The sequence below is a fragment of the Jaculus jaculus genome, chromosome 4, assembly GCF_020740685.1.
Source record: "Jaculus jaculus isolate mJacJac1 chromosome 4, mJacJac1.mat.Y.cur, whole genome shotgun sequence".
Classification (NCBI taxonomy): Eukaryota; Metazoa; Chordata; class Mammalia; order Rodentia; family Dipodidae; genus Jaculus; species Jaculus jaculus.
Genome location: NC_059105.1, coordinates 34,203,450 through 34,225,995, shown reverse-complemented (window position 1 = coordinate 34,225,995; position 22,546 = coordinate 34,203,450). Strand labels below are relative to the sequence as shown.

At 44.6% G+C, this 22,546-nt stretch overlaps 1 pseudogene; it reads right to left on the bottom strand.

Moving 5' to 3' along the window:
• Positions 1-21,882: 21,882 nt before the first annotated feature.
• Positions 21,883-22,009, bottom strand: LOC123460310 (annotated as a pseudogene).
• Positions 22,010-22,546: the final 537 nt, after the last annotated feature.

Here is a 22,546-nt window from a genome sequence, read left to right as displayed (position 1 = left end):
CTTTCCATAGAGGACCTAACCCAGCTGAGCAGGGCCACACAGAGCAAGAGGTGCCTGCGGAACCTCAACACAACAGCCCTGACAGTCCTGCATGCCTTTCTGAGTTGACTCTCTCTTGTTTTCCTTCTCTTCCTGTCCCCTCCTCATCTCACCTCTCCTTTAGCATTCCAGTTTCTCTTTCAAGCCAACTATGTTTAATAGCCATGGGAGTTTAAAGAACGTCCCAAAAGGTTTTGAAATTCCCAGTGTTCCACTGCCCAGCACGCTAAGGAAAGGGAATCCACTGTCCTTGGCATCTTGGGAGACCACCGTCCAAAATTCAAATCTTCCTCTAACTGTGTGACCTTGGGAAGCCACGACACACCATGGCCTTCTCATCTGTAGACGGGGAGCTCAGGCTGAATGGATTTTGAGCCCTGGCATCCAGGAGTGGCTGTTTGAGTGTCTGTTGTACAAACCAGCGAGGACAGAGCTACACCAAGGCTGCATCCCTCCGCCTCTGGCTCCCTGTGCACAGCTCCCACCTGTGGGCTTGCTGTTACTGAGGAGCGGCCCCCACGCCGGGCCTCCCAGCAGCGGAACTTTTCCCAGCGTGAAGGCGCTCCTATTCCCATAGACACTGATAGCCTTACTCGTCTAGCTTCAACTACCTCAAGGGAAAAATGTGGGCCTACATCCATTCGCATAAGCAACATATTTTATATTAAGTGCCTATGACGTGCCTTGCCTGGTGCTAGGAGATAATGGATGATAAACAGAATGGCCTGGCCCCTGGCTTCAGGGACTGCACACACAGTGCAGAGAAAAGGCCAAAGGGACACAGATAACCAAGCAAACATTTCATAACACTTAAGAGCTGCAAGTGTGCGAGAAAAGATCTGAAGTGTGGAGAGCTACGACTGTGCAAAAAAGGGACTGAGGAGGCTTGTGATTGTGTAAGAAAGGATCTTAAGTACAGGCAGCTGCAAGTGTGCAAACAAGGGCATAAAGTTCAGGGAGCTCCAAGTGTGCAAACAAGGACATGAAGTGCAGTGAGCTCCAAGTGTGCAAACAAGGGCATGAAGTGCAGGAAGCTGCAAGTGTGCAAACAGGCATGAAGTGCAAACAAGAGTGTGAAGTATATAAAGCTGTTAGTGTGCAAACAAGGGAATGAAGTGTGGAGAGCTGTGAATGTGTAAGCAAGGATATGAAGTATAGGGAGGTCCAAGTGTGCAAACAAGGGCATGAAGTGCAGGAAGCTGCAAGTGTGCAAACAGGCATGAAGTGCAAACAAGAGTGTGAAGTATATAAAGCTGTTAGTGTGCAAACAAGGGAATGAAGTGTGGAGAGCTGTGAATGTGTAAGCAAGGATATGAAGTATAGGGAGGTCCAAGTGTGCAAACAAGGGCATAAAGTGCAGAGAGCTATGCGTGTGCAAACAAGTGTGAAGCACAGAGCTGTGAGTGTGCAAACAAAGGCATGAAGTGCAGAGACTATAAGTATGCAAACGGGTCTGAAGTGCAGGGAGCTGCAAGTGTGCAAGCAAGGATCTAAGAATTGTGTCCCTTGGGGGCAAGTCCTATGGGAGCTGCCTGAGCAGAGGGTGGGAGCAGAGCTGATGGTAAGAAGGGCTGATGTGCAGAAAGCTAGGGGAAGCTAGGGAGACCTGGTTAGGGTAGAGTTGGGTGAAGGGACATGGCATTCATGTTTGTATCCAGGTACCCACTCATACCTGGCATCCACATGCACACATAGTGTTTGTTGAATGGATGATGTTTAAGTTCCTCTTCAAAGCATCATTTGAGTTCTTACTTATCGCTTCACTGTAGTAGAAAATATGTAAATCGCTTTCTGAGAATCTGAACTGAGAAAATATGTCTACACGTTCCAGGAGATGGGCACTATTATTTTCTATTTAAATATGATAATTTAAGCTAAGTATAATGTTCACATTGAAATTCTATTGAAACAGCTGGAGGGTTGCCAGATATAGCAAATAAAAATGTCCCAGGCAGCCACTATGGGAAATAGTATAGCAGTTTGTCAAAATGTTAAACATAGAATTGTCATGTGATCCAACAATTCCCCTTCTAAACATATTCCCAGAAAAACTGAGAGCAGAGATTCAAGCAGATCCTGTGCGTCAGGATGCAGGACAGCGCCGCTTGCTATGGCCAAAAGATGGAGACAACATGAATGTCCATACCGATGCAGGAATAAACAAAAACACACTACAGTCAGTGGCATACCATTCAGTCTTAGAAAAAATGAGACAGCGGCCACTGAAAACTCCTCAAGGCAGAAACTCAGAGGCAGCAGCGAGTTCAACACTAAGTCAAGCTGCAAACACGCCCAGCAAGGCTCAGTGAACTTGGTAGCAGAAAGATGGTAAGAGCCACAGGGTGGGTAGGAATATCCCAGACAAGCCTTTCCACCACAGAGACTAACAGAGGAGTCATGACCCCACAGTGAATGCCAATAACTCCACTGAGGAGAGCCCTCAGTAGAATGGGGACAGGAGACCACTAGGGGATTGAAGAGTATAACCTTTTTTAAAGAAATAAAGAATTGGGCTGGAGAGATAGCTTAGCAGTTAAGCCACTTGCCTGCAAAGTCAAAGGACCCAGGTTCAATTCCCCAGGACCCACGTAAGCCAGTTGCACAAAGTAGTACATGTGTCAGGAGTTTGTTTATAGTGGCTGAAGGCCCTGGCATGCTCTCTCTCTCTCTCTCTCTCTCTCTCTCTCTTTTTCTCTCTCTCAAATAAAATAAAATTTAAATTTAAAAAAAGATTTTTAAAAAATAAATAAGTAAACAAGGGGCTGGAGAGATGGCTTAGTGGTTAAGGCACATGCCTGCAAAGCCTAAGGACCCAGGTTCAATTCTCTAGGTCCCACATAAGCCAGATGCATATAGTGCTGCATGCATCTGGAGTTTGTTTGCAGTGGCTAGAGGCCCTGGCGTGCCCATTCTCAATCACTCTCTCTCTCTCTCTCTCTCTCTCTCCTTCTCTCTGTCTCTAATAAATAAATAAATAAAAATTAATCTTGAAAAATTTCATTAAAAAACAAGGAAGGGCTGAAGGGATGGCCTGGCAGTTAAGACACATGCCTGTAAAGCCAAGGACCCAGGTTCGATTCCTCAGGACTAACCCACAAGATGACGCATGCATCTGGAGTTTGTTTGCAGTGGCTGAAGACTGTGATGTGCCCATTCTCGCCCTCTATCTTTATCTCTCCCCCACTTTCTCTCAAATAAATAAAATAAATAAATTTTACAATAAAAATAATGACATTTGGATGCATGTGACATTTGAAAGTATGCTAGTTGAATAAGCCAAAAGGATGAATGTGTGTGATTATATATATAAAGTATGTAGGCAAGAGACAAAATAGAACTTAATTGGGCTACAAGGAGGGAAGAATAGAGAATTAGTGTTAAGGGGAGAAGTCTGAAAATGGAAAGTGGCTGTACAGCACTGGTAAGGTACTCATGACCACTGAATTTCTATATATATATATTGGTTTTCTGAGGTAGTGCCTTGCTCAGCCCAGGCTGACCTAGCATTCACTTTGTAATCTCAAGGTGGCCTCAAACTCATAGTGATACCCCTATCTCTGCCTCCTGAGTGCTGAGATTAAAGGCATCTTCCACCATGCCCAGCTGAGTTATATATTCTAGAATGGTTAAAATAATAACTGGTACACTGTGTGGAGTTTTCTCTTTGTCATGGGCTTCAATAACCTTCCCGGATTTTGGAGCCCATATTTTCCAAACCAAAAACTAGTGCTTATGGTCTGATAAAAATGAATGTACAGGGGGATCAGGCACAAAAGAAAGTGATGGGGAGGACTTAATAGGATGGTATTGTATATATGTAAGTAGAAGAACAGATTAATGGGGGTGAAAAGGCCTTAGTGAGGTCAGGGGAAGAGACTGAGTAAAGGAAAGATGGAAGGAGGGCTAATCAAACTCTAAGAGGGTATAAATAAATCATACAGAAACCTACTTTTTTGACAGTGGAACACTCAGAAGCCATAGATTGCTACTAGAAAAATTTTCAGTGCCAGGGATGGGGTACCTTCCAGTGAGTTGTTGGCCAGGGAGATCCCTGGTGCCCTCAAAACATTACAGGCAATTGCCAAGGCCCTCAGGAATAGATGGTAAGACCCTATTGCTGAAGACTCCACATACTTAGGCTTCAAGGCCACTGAGAAATCCTGCTGAAACTGAGCTGAAAACCTCCTCCTTGTAGACCCACTGACAGAAAGCTAGAAAAAGACATACTGTATGCAGCTCAATGGGAGAGAGAGAAGTCACCAGTGAGGATACTCAACAGTGGACACTGTAAGCCTTATATTTGGCCAGCCAAATATAATGAGCCAATAGGTGCAATAGTGGCATGTCCATTATGGGGAAACCAACCGCCCTCTATTTTGACTGGAGGCCTGCTCCATGGGAGGGAATGCATCCCTGATACTGGAAACCTACAACAGAGGTAGTCATGAGCCCTAGGGGTGTAATGTCTGCTGCTGACTGGCTAAATGTATATACTATGCTCATTAAACTGCCTGGTAAACACTTCTCTTAATGTTCATGCCTATGTATATTAATGCTACTCTCACTTTTTTGTTAGAAAACTTTCTCTTTTCAGATGGCAGTGACCTTGGGGATGACTCAGAAGGCATCACAGTGCTGAGAAGAAGTAACAGAGGAGTGTTCAGCACTGCAATATCTCTATCACACCTTCCAAGGCTCAGTGTCCATTGTGGAAGAGGTGGCAGAAAGAATGTAAGAGCCAAAGGAAGGGTAGGACTCCTTACAATGTGCTTCTCCAGACACAAAATGGCCTGGATATCCATGACCTCACAGTGCCTGACACCACCTACACAAGACCATCATAATAGGAGGAAAAGATCATGACATCAAAATAAAAGACAGACTGAGAGGGGGAGGGGATATGATGGAGAGTGAAGTTTCAAAGGAAAAAGTGGGGGAGGGAGGGAATTACTATGGGATATTGTTTACAGTCATGGAAGTTGTTAATTATAAAAAATTTAAAAAAGAAAAAGAAAGTGACAGGAGGGATAATGATCAAAATACCTTATGCACATATGTGAAAACTGTCAATAATTTTTTTTAAAGACTGAATGCATGAAACAGTAGCAGAAAACCAGAAGAATAGTGCCTGCCCTAATTATAGAATCCACCACAGAGAGGCCACAAAGTGACTCCCTCAGCGAAGAGGTGGAGATTAAAAATCTTGGTTGGGTTTCCCATCTGTTGTTTAATCATCTTGATCCACAAATGCAATAAAAGCTGGTTATAAACCCCTTCTTACAATTGACCACGTGGCCAGAATTACAGTTGCAGATGGCGACAACTCACACACGTGACTCAGACGATAGCCTTGTCCCCTGCCATCAACGGTTCTTCACCCCAGAGTTGGTAAGAACCCATGGGGTGCCCAGATGCCTAATTGTACTGCCATTTGCACCCACGCCTTCTTGCAGAAAGAAGCTCACTGGGCTGCTGGAAACCGCAGGTGCAGAAGGCAGAGGCCACTGTGGAGTCATCTGGACCAAACGCCAGGGCTTAGGGTAACAAGAAGGCCACAGACTTGGTGGGTACGTGCTAATCTGCCTGCAACGTGGGCAGGGAGTCACAGCACAGCCTCAGAGGTGGCCGTGGCTGCCCGCCAGGTGGTCCCACCTACTTCTCTCCACCAATTTGAAAGGCAGCTGGGGAGGGCATCTCTCCAAGAGATGGGTCGCATCCAAATCATTTTTTCCTAGGTGCTGACAAGTCATTGCAAAAGTCTGGAAATGTGTGGAGCACAGCAAAAACACACAGGTCGTGATGCACTGGTGAATGATTACCAGAGGAGAAATTCATTACACGGGAGCTCACAACCCTGATCACGTAAGGAAGTGTTACATTAACAAGATGGAAGGCTCCTACAATCCCCTCCCAACAGCCCCCACCGCCACCCCGATGATTTCAATTTATGTTACACGGCTGAATCAGTCTCCAAAAGCAGAAGTTAATTCAGCTATTGCAATAAAAAAGAGGGGTCCCCGGCTGCCAATCCAAACTGCACATAACAAGGGGTTCTTCCTGTTGGCCAGCTCCAGCTATGACCACAGAAGTCAGCCCCCTACTATGAGATCCAAGCAGAGAAGGTCTTTTTGTAGCTGTTTGTGTAACGTGCTTCCCATCCAGGCTACAAATGCCTCTCTGGAGTTGAGGGCACACAAATCCCCTGGGTATCATTTTTTAAATATTTTATTATTTATTTATTTGGGGGAGAGAGAGAATGGGCACACCAGGGCCACTGAAAGCGAATTCCAGACACATATACCCCCTCGTGCATCTGGCTAACATGGGTTCTGAGGAATTGAATCTGGGTCCTTTGGCTTTGCAGGCAAATGGCTTAACCACGTGGGAATTATTAACATTAACAGCAGCATCTTTGTGTGTCTGTGTGTGGTGTGTGTGTATGTATGTAAGGAAAGACACTTTTGTTTTGTTTTGTTCTGTTCTGTTCTGTTCTGTTTTGTTTTGTTTTCCGAGGTAGGGTCTCACTCTAGCTCAGGCTGACCTGCAATTCACTATGTAGTCTCAGGGTGGCCTCAAACTCTCGGTGATCCCCCTACCTCTGCCTTCTTAGTGCTGGGATAAAGGCGTGCACCACCACGCCAGGCTGGGCAGACACTTCCATGCCACAGTGTGTGACAATTCCCAAGGTCAGTCCTCACCTTCCACCTTGCTTGAGTCAGGGGTTTCTTACTGGTCACCACTGCGTACAACAGGCTAGCTGCCTCTCAAGCCTCTGGATTCTCCTGCCTCCATCTCACATCTCACTACAGGTGTGCTGGGATTACACACTCACTACTGTGTCTGGCCTCTATGTGGGTTCTGGGGATCTGAACTCAGGTACCCACATTTAATCAGCAAGCACTTTAACCAATGAACCATCTCCCCAACCCTCCTCTGGGTTGATAACCTTTTCTTATATAGATGTAGGACCACAGTAGTTGCCTACATGGAAACTGCTGAGACTATGAAATGTCAAAGATAAGAAACACATGCCAGCTTTGGATTTTTCTCTGGGCCAAATTCTAAGGTGATCGAAACAGTCTCCATTTGGGGGTGACTAAAGGGATCAAGGGACTTTGCATCCTCGTTACTCAAAGCCTCACACAAATCTTTGTCTCATTTTTCTTTCGAATCTCTCTGCTCCAGTTACCCCTCTCCACATGGAAGAATCCCAGGCCACAGATGGCTGGTTAGCCAAGAGGCAACCACATGAGACGAATGGGTCACTAGTTTGTTTCTTAATGGACTTTCTGCTCCTTCAGGGTACCATTCACATGCAGAGGGGACAGGCAGAGGAAGCCACTTCACAGTCAGATGCTACCTAAAAGAGGGCCTCCAACAGGTGAGTTCCCAGGTAGACCCAAAAGCCCAAAGCTAGCCTTGCCCCTGTGTTCAGCTTCTCACCTCCAAGAGGCCCGGTGGAGCGGCCTGCTGTAAATGTCACCCTCAAGCAGAAGAGCCGAGAGCTGTCACATTCACCAGCCAACACAATGTGAAATATTAAACCTCCCTGATACCTGACTGGGGCAGAAAGCTGCCATTTTATCAGGAGCTTTCTCTGGGCTTAGGAAGAAGGGAAGCACACCGTGGAGACCTACCCTCGGCCTGCTTAGCGCTGGGGAAGCCTTCAGAGCTGGTTCAGTTTGTCTAAGCCCCATCCATCGTTAATGTCACAGTCTACATTTTTCCTCTCTTTCTTTTTTTATTTTTTTTTTTCCAAAGCAGCCAAAAAAGAAAATGTCACTGCATTTGGGGCCAATTCAAAAAGCCAGGCTTAGACAGAAGTTCTGTTTCATTCTCGCAGGCTCCTGTTCCGATCTCCCGGGGAGCTTTCAGGGCAGCGCTCAGCCCTCCCACCCCTGGGTTCCTCTGACATCTTTACGTCTCCCCTCAGCTGCGTCCTTCCCTCGCCCCCTTCGCAGAGTCCTTCGTGACCGCGGCACCACTAGGAGGCCATTACATTGATCCTTAGAGGGGGGAGGGGATGTTATCAGGTGAGGCTGTCACAACTTTGTGACAGAGACCGTGAAGCTGAGCAGCTGATGCAAGCACATGCCCCCCCCCGTCTTGACTTTCAGAAGCTATATTCCCCAGATTTGCCCAAAGCACACAGAAACTCCCCCCAGCCATGGTAGGCATTGCTCAGAGTGCCGTGGGCCTCCTCCCCACAGCCCCCCGCCCTTGTGTGGGCCTCGGAAAGACCCGTTAAGCTGGACAGGGCCAGGTGGCAGCTTGAATGAAGATGGCAGTCAGAATGCATTTGTGACGGCCTCCAGGTCAGCCAGGAATGAAGAGCTGGTGCTCTGACGGGTACCTGAAAGGGTGGCTGTCACCAGAGAGGACCCGGGAGAGAGAGAGAAGGGAGTCCATCAATGTCAGACCAGGGCCCGACAAAACACAGCCATAAATCACTCCGGGTGAAGACTCTCAACTGCTAAAGTGGAGAACAGCCAGCAGGGAAGTCAGAGAAGAAACCGAGCCTGCAGCTGTAAGGCTGGACATCTCCTGGCCTTAGCCCTGGCGGGCGGGCGGACACTGTTCGAATTCTGCCCATCCATTCCCGACCTTCGGGAGGCTCAGCATTTTTCTGTTTTGATTACACAGGGTTAACATTTAATCCAAGGTTCATTCTGTGGTTTGTGAGCCATTGCTCAACATGAGATACACACACACACACATTTCAACCAGTGGCCCTGGATGGCTGTAATGGAAATCGTCCCTCCCTACTCTCCCCCACCTCACAAAGACGGCTGTGACTGTTCATAGCTTGTCCTTACTCACTAACCTCAGAGGTGCAGCTCATGGCAATGTGTGAGGAAAACTGACTAGGAACGTTTGCTCCAATCTCAAAAGCCCAGGATCTCTTTCAGCCACTCTCAACCATATTGTGATATGATTATTAGCAGTCACTAAGCCCATTGTAGAGATTGTCCTTACAGTATGTTAGCCATACATTCAAAAATAATGACTTTGTTCTTTTGTCCAGGACACAGAGATTCTTAATGCAAATAATGGAGGGATTAGTGATTAATTAATTGTAGCAGGTACGGGGAGAAGCCATCTATGGATTCTTAGTTGTTCTATGCCCTTCTCTCCTAAGATCATTCCTTCTTACTTTAATTAATTTTTGCCATCCTAGCACTTCTCTTATCAACTATCCTTATAAACTAAACAAACAGAGTGCACCGGAACCAAGGTGCTCAATATGGTGTTTAATTGGAATTGTAGCCTGTTTTCTCCCAGTGGACTTTCACGATACCTGGAAGCTTTCCCTGGCAGTGGAATTGGACTCCAAAAGTGCATTTTTAGCATATAGATAATCTTCCTTTCAGGTGCCAAGGGCACGGCTTGGTTGAATAAAGGGACTGTAAGTCACGGGGGCGGGGTGGGGGGGTTGTGGCTTCTCTTACCCGGTGAATACCAGAGCAGATAACAAGGCTTCTGCTCTTCCCTCCACTATCTCTGCTCATGAGCCTATGTGGTGCCCAGTCCAGCTGTTGGATAGCCAGATCTGACAGCCAACATGTGGCTCCCGCTGCCCACAGTTCACTGAACTGGGCAGAAGGACTGCCTTTGCCCAGGCTCCTCACAGGGGTACAACTGGGTCTGGGGTAAAGATTCTGCATCTACGCATTCAAACCTAACCCTAGCAGAAGAGGGGACAGCCATGTTCTGGTCATGTATGAGGCCCTCAGAACTGGCCTCCTGGGGAATGTGGACTCTACCGTCTATCCTTCCCAGAGGAATATCTTCAGAACGCCATTGTGCAGGGCTGCTCCCAGTGCACAGGACTGCTTCCTGAGTGAGTGGGCAGCTCGTGATACTTCAAGAGAGACTTTGGGGACATGGGTCTGTCACAGAGCCAGAGCTGATGGCTGCTTCAAAATGAGTGGCAGGTTTTAGAACATGACTCTGGTACCTTCCGACAATCAGAAGATTCCTCAGGGTAGGGAGGGCCTCCACTATCTTCTCAAAAGAAGCCAAATTGCTGAGCCATGACCATAGATTTCTCCCAAAATGATGATTTGTAGGAATGAACAAGGAATGCAAGGGTAGATTTCAAAATGGGTCTCCAGTGGCCATTTTGTCATTCTGCCCTAGGCCGATTGAGGCAAAGACATAACTGGTCTACTGTGACTGATGGAGCCCAAATGATATCTTGCAGCATCTCAGTGACAAAAGACCAAGAGGTGCAGCAGTTGCCAGGTGGGGGGTGGGGGTGGCAGGGATAAGCCCTGGGCTACAGGCTCATGGCAAGTCAGCCAGCTAGGAAACAACAAAGGCTGCCCGGGGGCTTCTAAAGGCATGCAGGTGGCTAAAGGGAGTTGGGCAGATGAAAGGTTTTCTCTCAGGCTTTTGCTCCCCCACACTTGGAAACATCAAAAGGCTAGAAAACTGGGACAGGAATTACCTGGTACATTCCTAAGCTAGCCATGGATACAGGTTTTTAGATTCTCAAGAACAAACTATTTAATAGTCATAAATATTATGAGAAAACTCTTCATATACAAACATGAAAAGATCTTTAAGACACATAGCTAAACAAAAAAAGCCAGGTGAAAACTAGAACATATAATTTGCAGGATCCAAGGGAAAAGAAATTCAAAGTTGATTAAGAATTTCACGGGCTGGGGAGATGGCTCAGCACACAAAATCCTGCAAAAGTATGAGGACCTCCATTCAGATCACCAGCACCCATATGTAAAATGCCAGGTCTGGTGGCATGAACCTATGATTCCAGTGTGAGGGAGATGAGACAGATGGATCTCTAGAACTTGCTGGCTAGCTTGTCTAGCCAAACCAGTGAACTCCGTGTTCAGTTCAACACTCTCTTTCAAAAGAAATAGTGGAGATCATTTTGAGAAAGACGTCAATGCAGACTTCTAACCTCCACACACATGCATACACACATCATGCATGCCTTCACCCACAAATACATATGCACTCACGTATATATGAACATGCATACATACCTGTACATAAACCACAAACATGCGCGCAAAAATAAATAAATAAATAATTTTAAAAGAATTTCAGTAGCCAGGTGTGGTGGCTCATGCCTGAGAGCATCCAAGAAGCTGAGGAAAGAGGATTGCAAATTGAATGAGAAAAAGAAAAGACTAGAAGCCAGGTGTGGTGGCACATGCCTTAAATCCCAGCACTTGGGAGGCAGAGGTAGGAAGATCATCATGAGTTCTAGTCCACCCTGAGACTACAGAGTGAATTCCAGGTCAGTCTGGGCTACAGCGAGACCCTACCTTGAACCTCCCCCCAACCCCCGCCATAAAAAGAAAAGACTATCAAGTGAAAGCAAGCCATTAAATACAGCACATTCCATGCTCCCAAGAAACCAGGCCTACGCTCTAGCTACCATTGTTGTGAACCTGAAATATTACATAAGTAATAAAAAGGTTCATCAATGAGTAGGAAAGGTGAGGACCAGGAAAACAAAGGATGAAAAGAAGACAATTATTATATATAACTACTTGTGGGGTGTTTTTAGTATTTATAATGTGTGAATGAATTATGTACTTAAAAACTAAAAAAAAGGGCTGGAGAGATGGCTTAGCGGTTAAGCGCTGGCCTGTGAAGCCTAAGGACCCCGGTTTGAGGCTCAGTTCCCCAGGTCCCATGTTAGCCAGATGCACAAGGGGGCGCACGCGTCTGGAGTTCGTTTGCAGTGGCTGGAGGCCCTGGCGTGCCCATTCTCTCTGTCTCCCTCTATCTGTCTTTCTCTCTGAGTCTGTTGCTCTCAAATAAATAAATAAATAAAAATTTTAAAAAAATTTTAAAAAAAGTTATCAGGGTTCTAGAGAACCACATGTAGGCCCTAAGCAAGACATGAGCTCTAATTCACACTCCTAGTATGTGGGGAATCCTGTACATGAAAAGACACTGAGAAAAGAAGTATCAGATTACAATGCCTAAAAGCAACTGTGCTCTCACATGCGGCCACTCACTTATCAATGGATGTAGATTTCTAAGGAGCCAAAACAAAATAAAATAAAATAGAAGTATCATCTTGCTCTACATTCCCAGTTAAGCTCCTCTCATCCCATGAACTTTGCTACACCTCAGGCGCATGGACCAGTGCCCAAGTTCATTGATGCACAGGTTAATAAGTGCTACTCTGGTGACTCCAAGTCTTATTAAATGCATGAGTTGGATAAAGTATCAGAATCAGATGCTTCTCAAGGCTCAGGGAACATTGCAGGAGAGGTGGTGGAAAGAATGTTTAGAGCCAGAGGATGGGGAGGAGTGCTGTGGAACATGAAGTAGCCACTGTGTTTAGGATCTCACAGGGGCTGTCATTACCTGGACCCATCAACATTGCCATTATGGATGATGGAGTGAGGCAAAAAAGAAAAGAAAAGAAAAGAAAAGAAAAGAAAAGAAAAGAAAAGAAAAGAAAAGAAAAGAAAAGAAAAGAAAAGAAAAGAAAAGAAAAAAAGAGCCTCTCCCCAAATAACATTGAAATAGAAGAGGGACTATCTGGAAAGAGGAAGGAATTCAGTACAAGGAGTATGAGAGAAGGGAACACAAGAAAGCAATGGGAGAGGATTATGATTGAAGTACATACATGAAAAAATGTCAGTAGAAGTTCTTTTTCTTAAAAAATTCAAAAGCTAAAGAGATGGCTTAGCAGTTAAGGAGCTTGCCTGCAAAGCCAAAGGACCCAGGTTTGACTCCCCAGGACCCATGCAGGCCAGCTGCACAAGGGGGTGCACACATCTGGAGTTTGTGGTGGCTGGAGGCCCTAGTGTGCCCATTCTCTCTCTCTCTCTCTCTCTCTCTCTCTCTCTCTCTCTCTCTCTCTCTCACACACACACACACACACACACATAAATAAATAAATACATCAAAATAAAATATTTTTTAAAAAGAGGGCTGAAGAGATTGCTTAGTGGTTAAAGCACATGCCTAAAAAGCCTAAGAACCCTGGTTGGATTCTCCAGGTCCAAAGTAAGCCAAATGCACATGGTGGCGCATGCATCTGGAGTTGATTTGCAGTGGCTAGAGGCCCTGGCATGCCCATTCTCTCTATATCTGCCTCTTTCCCTCTCTCTAATAAATAAATAAAATATTATTTTTTTAAAAAAATTAAAAATCTAGCCAGGCATGGTGGCGCATGCCTTTAACTCCAGCACTTGGGAGGCAGAGGTAGGAGGATCGCCATGAGTTCAAAGCTACCCTGAGATTACATAGTAAATTCCAGGTAGCCTGGGCTAGAGCGAGACCCTACCTCAAAAAAAAAAAAAAAAAAATTAAAAATCTAAAATACTGGAAGAAAAATTTTGACTAATTTTTTAAATTTTTTTTTAATTTTTACAAATTCAATAGCTAAAGTAGTATAGAAAGACATAAAGGCAACAGAGGGTGGTGCTGTTGCTAATTTAGTTGGAGAAGCATTCACTTAATCAAACCAATTCCTCTGCAAGGTCTGGAGAAGCAGTGGTAGAAGGGAAGGCCTGGCGTAGATGTCAAGAAAATATTTTCCTCTTTTGGGAAAAAAATTGTTAATTTTATTCAGACTGACATGTGGTTTGCACACACACACACATCTTGCTTTCAGGGTGATGAAACACAGGAAGCAGGAAGATGATGGGAACTTTTATGAAACTGATAACGCTTCGCTTTCTTAGGAAAGAGACTAGCTGAACCTTGGCCAGATGAATTGGGAGGGTCAAAGGATTTAGGGTTCCGATAAAAGTCACAGGATGCCAAAGACTGATAGTGACTTAGGAAGAGAGACCGAGAGAATGGGATTTTCAGACTTTTCACAGAAATTGAAATTGTGCAACGTTCACTTGAAGGAAAAGTAGTTACCTTTAAACAAATAATCAATGGCTAGTCAACTAAGGAGATGAGCTTGAACATAGATTTTCCTGCAGTATTCCACTGTATGTTTTTGTAAGTTGAATATCACCTCTATAACATTTTTCCTATTTTAAGAGTCAAACTTAGGTTTTTTTATTTACAATCTATTTTTCTAAAATTTGAATCTCAAGTATGATCCTCAAAACTTCATCTGGATCAAAACTCCTGAAGAATTTTTTTTTTCTTTAAAGTGGAGATTCCTGAACCTAGATCATCTAAATTCATGAATATAGAATTGGAAGGAATCTATATTTGAACAAGCTGAAGGTCTTAGGTCCCAGTTAGTTTGATGTGGGTAGGTCACAGATCTCTTCTGAGAATCAGCTAACATCCTATGGCTGGAACAAGAATCAAAACCTAATGGAAATTTACCAAAATTACGGGGGGCTCTCACAAGTCAGTGTGGTGATTTTGTTATGGAGCTGTGATGTCAGGTAACCACTCAGTTAGGGTTCCAAGGCTCACTTCACTGGTTCAAATTTAAAACATTAAGAAAATTAAGGATGGGTATGGTGGTACACACCTCTCAGCACTTGGGAGGTGAACACAGGAGGATCAGGAGTTCAAGGCTAGCCTCTGCTACATGAGAACCTGTCTCAAAAAAAAAGATGGAGCACAGAAGTGAAGGAAGAAAAGAGGGGCAAAAGTTTGGATGAAACATGCAATGGTTTTGTTTATTGGTTAATTTCTTGCAGACTGAAGAGCTACAAGATCTGTTTTTAGTATTTGCAAGGTTTTTTGTTTGTTTTGGTCTGTTTTGTTTTGTTTTTGAGACAGGGCCTCATGTAACCCATTCTGGCCTGAAATACACTATATAGCTGAGGTTAGCCTTGAATTCCTAATCCTCCCGATCCTCCTGCCTCCACCTCCTAAGTGTCAGGTTGACAATTCTTCCCCATTCTCCTGCTTTTTTAGGTAAGGTGTGTCCACATCTGCCTCACTGCTCAAGGCCTCCCTTCCTTTTGGGGAAGATATGGAAGAAAGCTAAACTGAATGCAAAGGAGTCCAGCCCTGAATAACATGTTGCCCCTTCCCAAACATGCACATGACAATCAGACTACAAGCTTTGGATGACCCAGCTTCCCGTCACAGGGCGATGTTTGACTTGGAAAGTCAGAGACTTGCTTCCACACCACCCTCTCATCTCTCAATTCCTCAGCAACAGCAGATGGCACAAGGCATCAAACCCTTGCAGGAAGCAGCTGCCTTAGCATGAGAAAGCATGGAACATTTGGCTTGAGACAGTAATTTGCATGACCAAGGGCAAATAGCAGAGCATATCTAGGCATCATCTTCCTACTCCATTAAAGGGACATTCCTACCTTCTGGGGTTGTGAGAATCTGAAATAATGTATGCAAAATGCCTAGGACATAATAGGTGTTCAATAAATGGTAGTCATTATTTTATGCATGAGCCTCAGGCTAATGTATGTATGAACATTTAGTTATTAATTAGAAGGTAAATGAAAGCTGGCTGGAGGGAATTGCATTTGACCTTTAGCAAATTATTTCATTTAGATGCGCTGATGCAAAACTATCACATCTTATGAAGAAAGAAGAAAATAAATCGGGCTGACAAAAGATATTTTAATAAATACTCAATCTCCTTCCAACATCTTCTCATCCCGTGGCCACCCCACGGTAATTTATACGCCGTCTGAGGAAGCTTTTGTGACTTGCTCTCTGCTGTCATAGTCAATCACGGGCTGATCGGAGGCCAGATTCTGCTCTGAAACCCCTTTTTGAGCACCTGCATCTAGTGACTGCTTCAAGATAGGAACTCTTCCCTCTGAATAAGCTTGCCACCAAATCAGCGAGGCTACGTCTCCTGGGGTTGGCTGAATCTGTCTGAATTGTTCCTAGGCTAAGTGCTGCTCAGCTGGTGTGACACGATGCTTCTGCCTGATGCGTTTGTCCCTCCATGTGCCCACTGTATTGGCAGGCTGAGAGAACCCACTGGACTCCGCAGGAAGCAACTGCCAGGAGGCCCTGTTATGAGTCACTTTGCTTGCAGAACCGCGATCACTCACGGGGAGAGCCACGCATCTGCTCCAGCTGAGGAGAGGAAAGAGAGAAAAGGAAGTGGCAGGGACTTGCTACAAACCAAAATGAGAAGAGATACACAGCCACATCATGACCTTATTTTGAAAATGTCTGGACTTTCACTTAGGAAATTCAAGAGTCCTTAGTCTTGACAGCTGTATTGGAAATGCAGGAAAGGGGTTAAGGAGAGGGTGAGGCTGCAAAGGCACTTCAGGAGCCGAGAGCGATGCACAAAAGGAGTGGTGGTAAGCTGCAAGGGGTCACAAGGAAATACAGGACTGGGGCCAGACCTTCACGGAAGAAAGAATGGGCCGGTAACACTGGGGAAGAAACAAGCCAAACCCACTGCACTTTTAAAAAGAGCTAGGAGAGGGGGGAAAAAGGAAGAGCTGAAAGAGGAAATTACTTGGGAATACTACCCTGTTGGAAAAGATCACAGATCCCACAACTCAGAGAAGAGATCTGAGTTTTCCACATCACTCTCACCCCAGTAATGCGGGGTAAGTGATGCCATGGGGGGCGGGCAGGGCTCGTCCTCAACATCTCTGCTTCTCATCCCACCTGGGATGAGGATGTATTAGAAAATCCAGCCCAGGGAACTTTGCAAAAGGACTCTGACTAGCTCCTGAAGACTCCAACTGTGACAGCAGCCAATACAATACGCCCACACCTTGTGACTGATCACCCCATCCCAGCGCCTGCATATTTCCCCCTTCTAATGCTCACAGTGGAGTGGGGAGAGGAGTCAGGCAGGCACCTGCAAGACAGGCTTATTAAGTTCCCACACCAGCCATTGCCCATTCTGCTTCCTGAGAAGCCATCAAGCCCTTTGAACTTCACATTTTCATTAGAAACCATCAATTTTAAATAATGATACAGTGAATTTTCGGTCTGCCTTTTATCCAAGGACTTCACAATACGTTACTATTGCCACTGATGCTCAGCATTCAGTAAATAGTATTCCATTAATTTTCTAGGTGGTTAAGCAAAAGCACCTAATGGAGAAATGCAAAAGTCAGCTGCACAGGCAGGAAGAGTTAGGACTCCGAATAGAGCCTTCGATCCACATGACTTAGGCGCACTGCATCCATGCCGATATCTAGTGCACACTTGTGAGCAAGGAGCAAGTGAAACGTTACTGCTGTCCACTTGTCGAGGACAGTGGTCATGTTGGTGGCATCTTTTAGACCTGCTCGATCTGTCTGGGGAGGAGGAGTTTGTCATCCTGGTCTCGCCTCCAGCAGTAGTGCAGCAATCACACACATGGTTGGAACCAGCAAGTCTCTTCACCTGTGAAGTTCATGGTCCTGAAGCAGTGGCTTCATCGTGAGACCAACCGGACGGCACTGCTGCAAGCACATTTCTAGAAGGTCAACCTCTGAGCCTGGTTCTTTGGCCATCTCCGTTGATTGAGGAACCCTGCAACTTCTTTTTCTTAAGTATTTTTATTTATTTGTAATGAGAGAGAGAGAGAGAGAGAGAGAAAGGGCATACCAGAAGTACAGAGTGGAAACAAAGGATCACTGAGATGCAGGGGAATGTGATGATGGTATTACCCATGATGCCCAGGTTTCTGACTTGAGCCATTGGGGAGATGGTAAGTCTGTGCCTGAGATAGCCCTGGAAGAACACTGAGTTTGGCGAGGTCACTGTCAGCTCCATCTTGAGCCTGGCCAATCAGGTGCCTTCAAGGCATCCACAAGAGAATGGCATATTATACTTTGAGATCCAAAAACACACTTAATAGAAATCTCTTGCATAACAAAAGTCATTGCACCAATTAAATTTCTTAGGGAATAACACAGTCTGGGGAACAGAGAAGACCTTGAACTTGCTTCTGGGGAGTATAAATTACAGAACTAAAAACGAAGGAGCCACTTGTCACTAGTGTGCCTATAGAACAACAAGGTGAAATATGTTAATCCACGAAACAGATCTTGATTCCCAAACTGAAAACTCCTCTACAATGAGGATCACATGCTTGACAGCCTAGCCAGTCTACGTACTCAGGTAATTGGGCCAAGTAGGGCCTGTGGCACATGGGAACTCATGAGTCCTGCCTGGAGAGGGTGGGTGAGTCTAAGCTCAGGCCAGTCATTCCCAGATATGACCCCTGCATCCCAATCTCTCTATTTAAATCCCTCACTATTTGAAAGGACCACTGTGATTTCTATTAGCCTGAATGGTCCTCAATCAGATTGAAAGCCAGAGCCTAGGGCTGGAGAGATGGCTTAGCGGTTAAGCACTTGCCTGTGAAGCCTAAGGACCCCGGTTCGAGGCTCGGTTCCCCAGGTCCCACGTTAGCCAGATGCACAAGGGGGTGCACGCATCTGGAGTCTGTTTGCAGAGGCTGGAAGCCCTGGCGCGCCCATTCTCTCTCTCTCCCTCTACCTGTCTTTCTCTCTGTGTCTGTCGCTCTCAAATAAATAAGTTAAAAAATTTTTTTTTAAATATTTAAAAAAAAAAGTCAGAGCCTAGTTCTCTGCTTCTGATGTATAGATAATCCTCCATTGTCTTGAACTATTTTCTCCTATAAAAACCTGTTTTCCTAGTTCCCGAGACACTGACACATTGTAAAAACTGTCCTTCTATTCCCAACACTTTCTGTAGTTTCTTAAGCCCCTCCAATATCTAACCACGGTGATCTCAACCATCAGATTTCCAGCCCCCTGTTACTCAAATGCAACTTAAGAAAAGGGTGCTGTACCTGTATTGTTTTGAGAAACTGAGTCATATAAAGGCAGCCCAAGAGATAGGATGGAGAATCAGAAAATTTATTCAAGGACTCAGGGAAATAACTTTCAAAGCCTGAGTGATGAGTTTTGAGAGCTCAGAAGTCTCATAGACAGTATGGCAGGCGGTTTGACATCATCTTGACTTCTCAGCACTGTTGGTGGGTTAAACTTCTAAGCTAGGTGACTGGAAGCATGGGCAGGAAGTGATAAATGGCCTACAGATGCAAGACAATAAGCTATTAGCTCAGAGTACAGGGTTTTTGCCTATGGTTTGGTCTTATAAAATATTTAACTCAGGGGCTGGAGAGATGGCTTAGCAGTTAAGGCACCTGCCTATGAAGCCTAAGGTCCCATGTTCCATCTCTCTCCAGATCCCATATAAGCCAGATGCACAAAGGTGAGGCAAGCACAAGGTTGCACATGCCCACTAAGGTGACTCAGGTATCTGAGTTCAATTGCAGTGGCTGAGCCCCTGGTGCACCAATTCCTCTCTCTTGCTCTCTCTGTCTCTCTCCCCAAATCATATATATATATATACATGACTCAGGACAGGACACAGTGACACAGTCATACTAGGTCATGATAAGAATAAGTTTGTTTACTTCTTTTTAGCTTAGAATCTAAGGTGTTTACAAAACATTGCTCAGCACAGAAAGGGGAGAAGGGCTTTAGTTCAATCAAAACCTCCACCACAGCATCAGTCAGGGTTCTCTGGGGAACAGAGCTGACAATATGCATATATATTAGAAGGGGGATTTTTTTTTATTTGCTTGCAAGGTACTCTTGGCAGTGCAACGATAGCTATCCACAAGCTAGAGAGTCAGAGTATTCTGGAGCCGCCCAGCCCATTGGGGCAGGATGCAGGCCAGGTCCCAGTGCCCTCAGCCTAAACTCGTGCGCAAGTGAGTAACAAAAGGAGCCAGGCAAAAGGAATGTGGCAGTGAGTACCATGGGAAGCTAGACAAAATGAAAAGCAGCACCCAGAGCTTTACTATATATAGTCCCCTACTGGAAGGGCTGCCCACTCTGAAGGAAGTACTTCTGCGGTTAATCCTTCCTGAATATACCATCATCGACCCACTCAAGAGACACACAGCTCACTCAGCTCCTAATCTGATTAAGCTGAAAACACAACCACTAGAGAGCTAGTCAGTTCTTTTTTGTTTTTATCACTGTGACAAAATACCCAAGAGAAATGGCTTAAAGGAGGAAGGACTTATGTTGGCTCATGGTTTCAGAGGTTTCTGAGCATGGCTGGCTGGCTCTATCATTGCTAGGCCGTGGTAAGGCAGAACACACTGGTGGGAAGGAATGGTGGACAGGAAGCAGAAAGGAGATGGGAAGGTTAACATTAGGTTATATCTTTCTAGGACACACTCCCAATGACCCACTTCCCACAAAAAGGCTCCGTCTCCCAGTAATGCCAGCAAATTGTGAATCCAACAAGTTATTAATACACTGACTAGGTCAGAACTCTCAAGAGTTGATCACTTCCCAAAAGCCCATCAGCTAGAAACCAAGCCCATTGTCCCCCTCCCCCCTACAAATGAGCCTATGGTGAACAGCTCAGGCTGTAGCTGGTATTCTGGTTTCTGAGCCCATGGTGTGAGTGTCAGGATAAGTTAGCAGCTAGCACACCCTTAGGAACCCAGAAAGCAGTACACAGGAAGTAAAGAGATAGTCTCTTAAAGCCAGTGACGGGATAGAAGGACAACAGCGCTCTGGAGCAACTTTAAAGGTGCCCTGGGGCACAGGAAAGAAAGTGAGGGGGGTAAACACACTAACAGGGGGAGCAGCCAGCTCTTGGTGTTAGTTAATTCTGGGCTCTGAGTATTCTTTTCTTCTCAGCATATTTTCAGTATATTTTCTTGAAGGTCTAGGAGATATTTTTTCATTATTTGCATTAATATTTTGGGGCCTTCCCCATATTCCTCTAACCAGTACATTGCATGTCCTAATTATAACTGCCAGCCATTGACTAAATGTTACATGCAGTTAAACTAGGTTTATTTCACTTGGTATTACAACTCACAAACATAATCAAGTCCTTCTCACCACTCCACCTGCTCCAACCTTGAGCTACAATTATTTAAACAAAAGCCATAACACAGCACACCACCGACATGTGTGTGGTAAAGTGGATATGGGCACTTGCCCCTGCCCCAGCACCCACTGAGTGAGTCAACCCTGTGCTGCAGCTCCAAAGTAAACATCTTGCAGGAAGCGTGACACCACACCTGGAGAGAAATCATGGTTAAAAATCTGCAGTGCTTTCTGCAGGATCTTGCTTGGCATAAGAGCTTACTCCAAGAATTCCTTTTCTGTTGATATTTGGCAGGACTTCTGTCAACAAAAATTACATCAACCAACACCTAGCAGAGTGTCTGGTGCAGGGTAAATACTCAATATTTGTTTTCAAAAACCTGAAGAAAGTTAAATGAAAATGAACCATATCTAATCTCATAATGAGTCAATATGGTAGTTAGTGACAGGCACATGGCAAATGCCATGTAAATATGAGCTATTGGTGTTCTTACCGTCATCTGAGATGCTTCTTGTTCATGGGCCAGGAACCCAGAAGGGCTTTTCCCATGTCTCCCTCTCTCACCTTTCCTCTCTAACTTGCATCCTAGCACAGCTTTCAAAAACAAAAAAAAATTAACCATTTCTTCCTCTCATCCCTCTCCTCTCCCCTCCTCTCCTCTCCTCTCCTCTCCTGTTCTCTTCTCTCTCTCTCTCTCTCTCTCTCTCTCTCTCTCTCTCTCTCTCTCTCACACACACACACACACACACACACACACACACACACGGCAAGAGAGCATGGCTTACCTCTCAGGCATTGCTTATAGGAGTCAACAGAACTCCTACAGAAGGAAATTTGAAAATATCCAAATGACATTCACACACATACTTTCCAACCCAGTAGGTCACATTAGAGAGTTCATCCTATGGATTAATTCATGCACAGGTAACATGAAATAGGCACAAGTTTATTCACTGCAGTCTTGTTTGAAATGGAGGAAAAAAAAATAAGCAAACTGTCCATGAATAGGGAACTCAGCAAATAAACATTAGCATGACACAAAATGCATTACTATATGATAATGAACCAAATTTTCAGTGAGGAAGATTTCCATTTACTTATATTAGGAAATCTCAAAATTTCATTGATAAGTCTAAAAAGAGCAAGAAGGACAGTATATCTAGTGCATTCTAAATTAAACTGATAAGAACAAATACTACACTTGATCTTAGCCAAAAGGCCGAGAAGCAATGCATTCTAAATTTTGTCTAAAAGGGTGGAACAAAAGATATATGTATGTGTATATATATGTTCATACATATATATACACATATATATATTCATATATATATATATATATATATACATATATATATATTCCTCCTCTGTATCCATGGATTCAACCAGCCAAAAATCAAAAATATTTATAAAAAGTTATATCGATATTGTACATACACAGGTCTTTCCTTACTATTATTTATTTATCTTCTTTATCATTATTCCCTAAATAATCCAGTATAATGATGATTTAGTTACATTGTATTATGCATAAGTAATCTACAGGTGATTCAAAGTATATGGGAGAATATGCATGACTATATCATTTTATACACAGGGTGGAGCATGAATTTTGGTATTCATACTAAGTCCTGGAACTATCCTGTGGTCCCTAGGATAAAGGCATCTCCAAAATCCTGCTTCTAAAATAGGAATGTACTTTCATTTGCTTTACATTCAGAAACTCCAGAAGGACATGCAGGAAACTAAGAGGAGCAATTATTATTGCAAA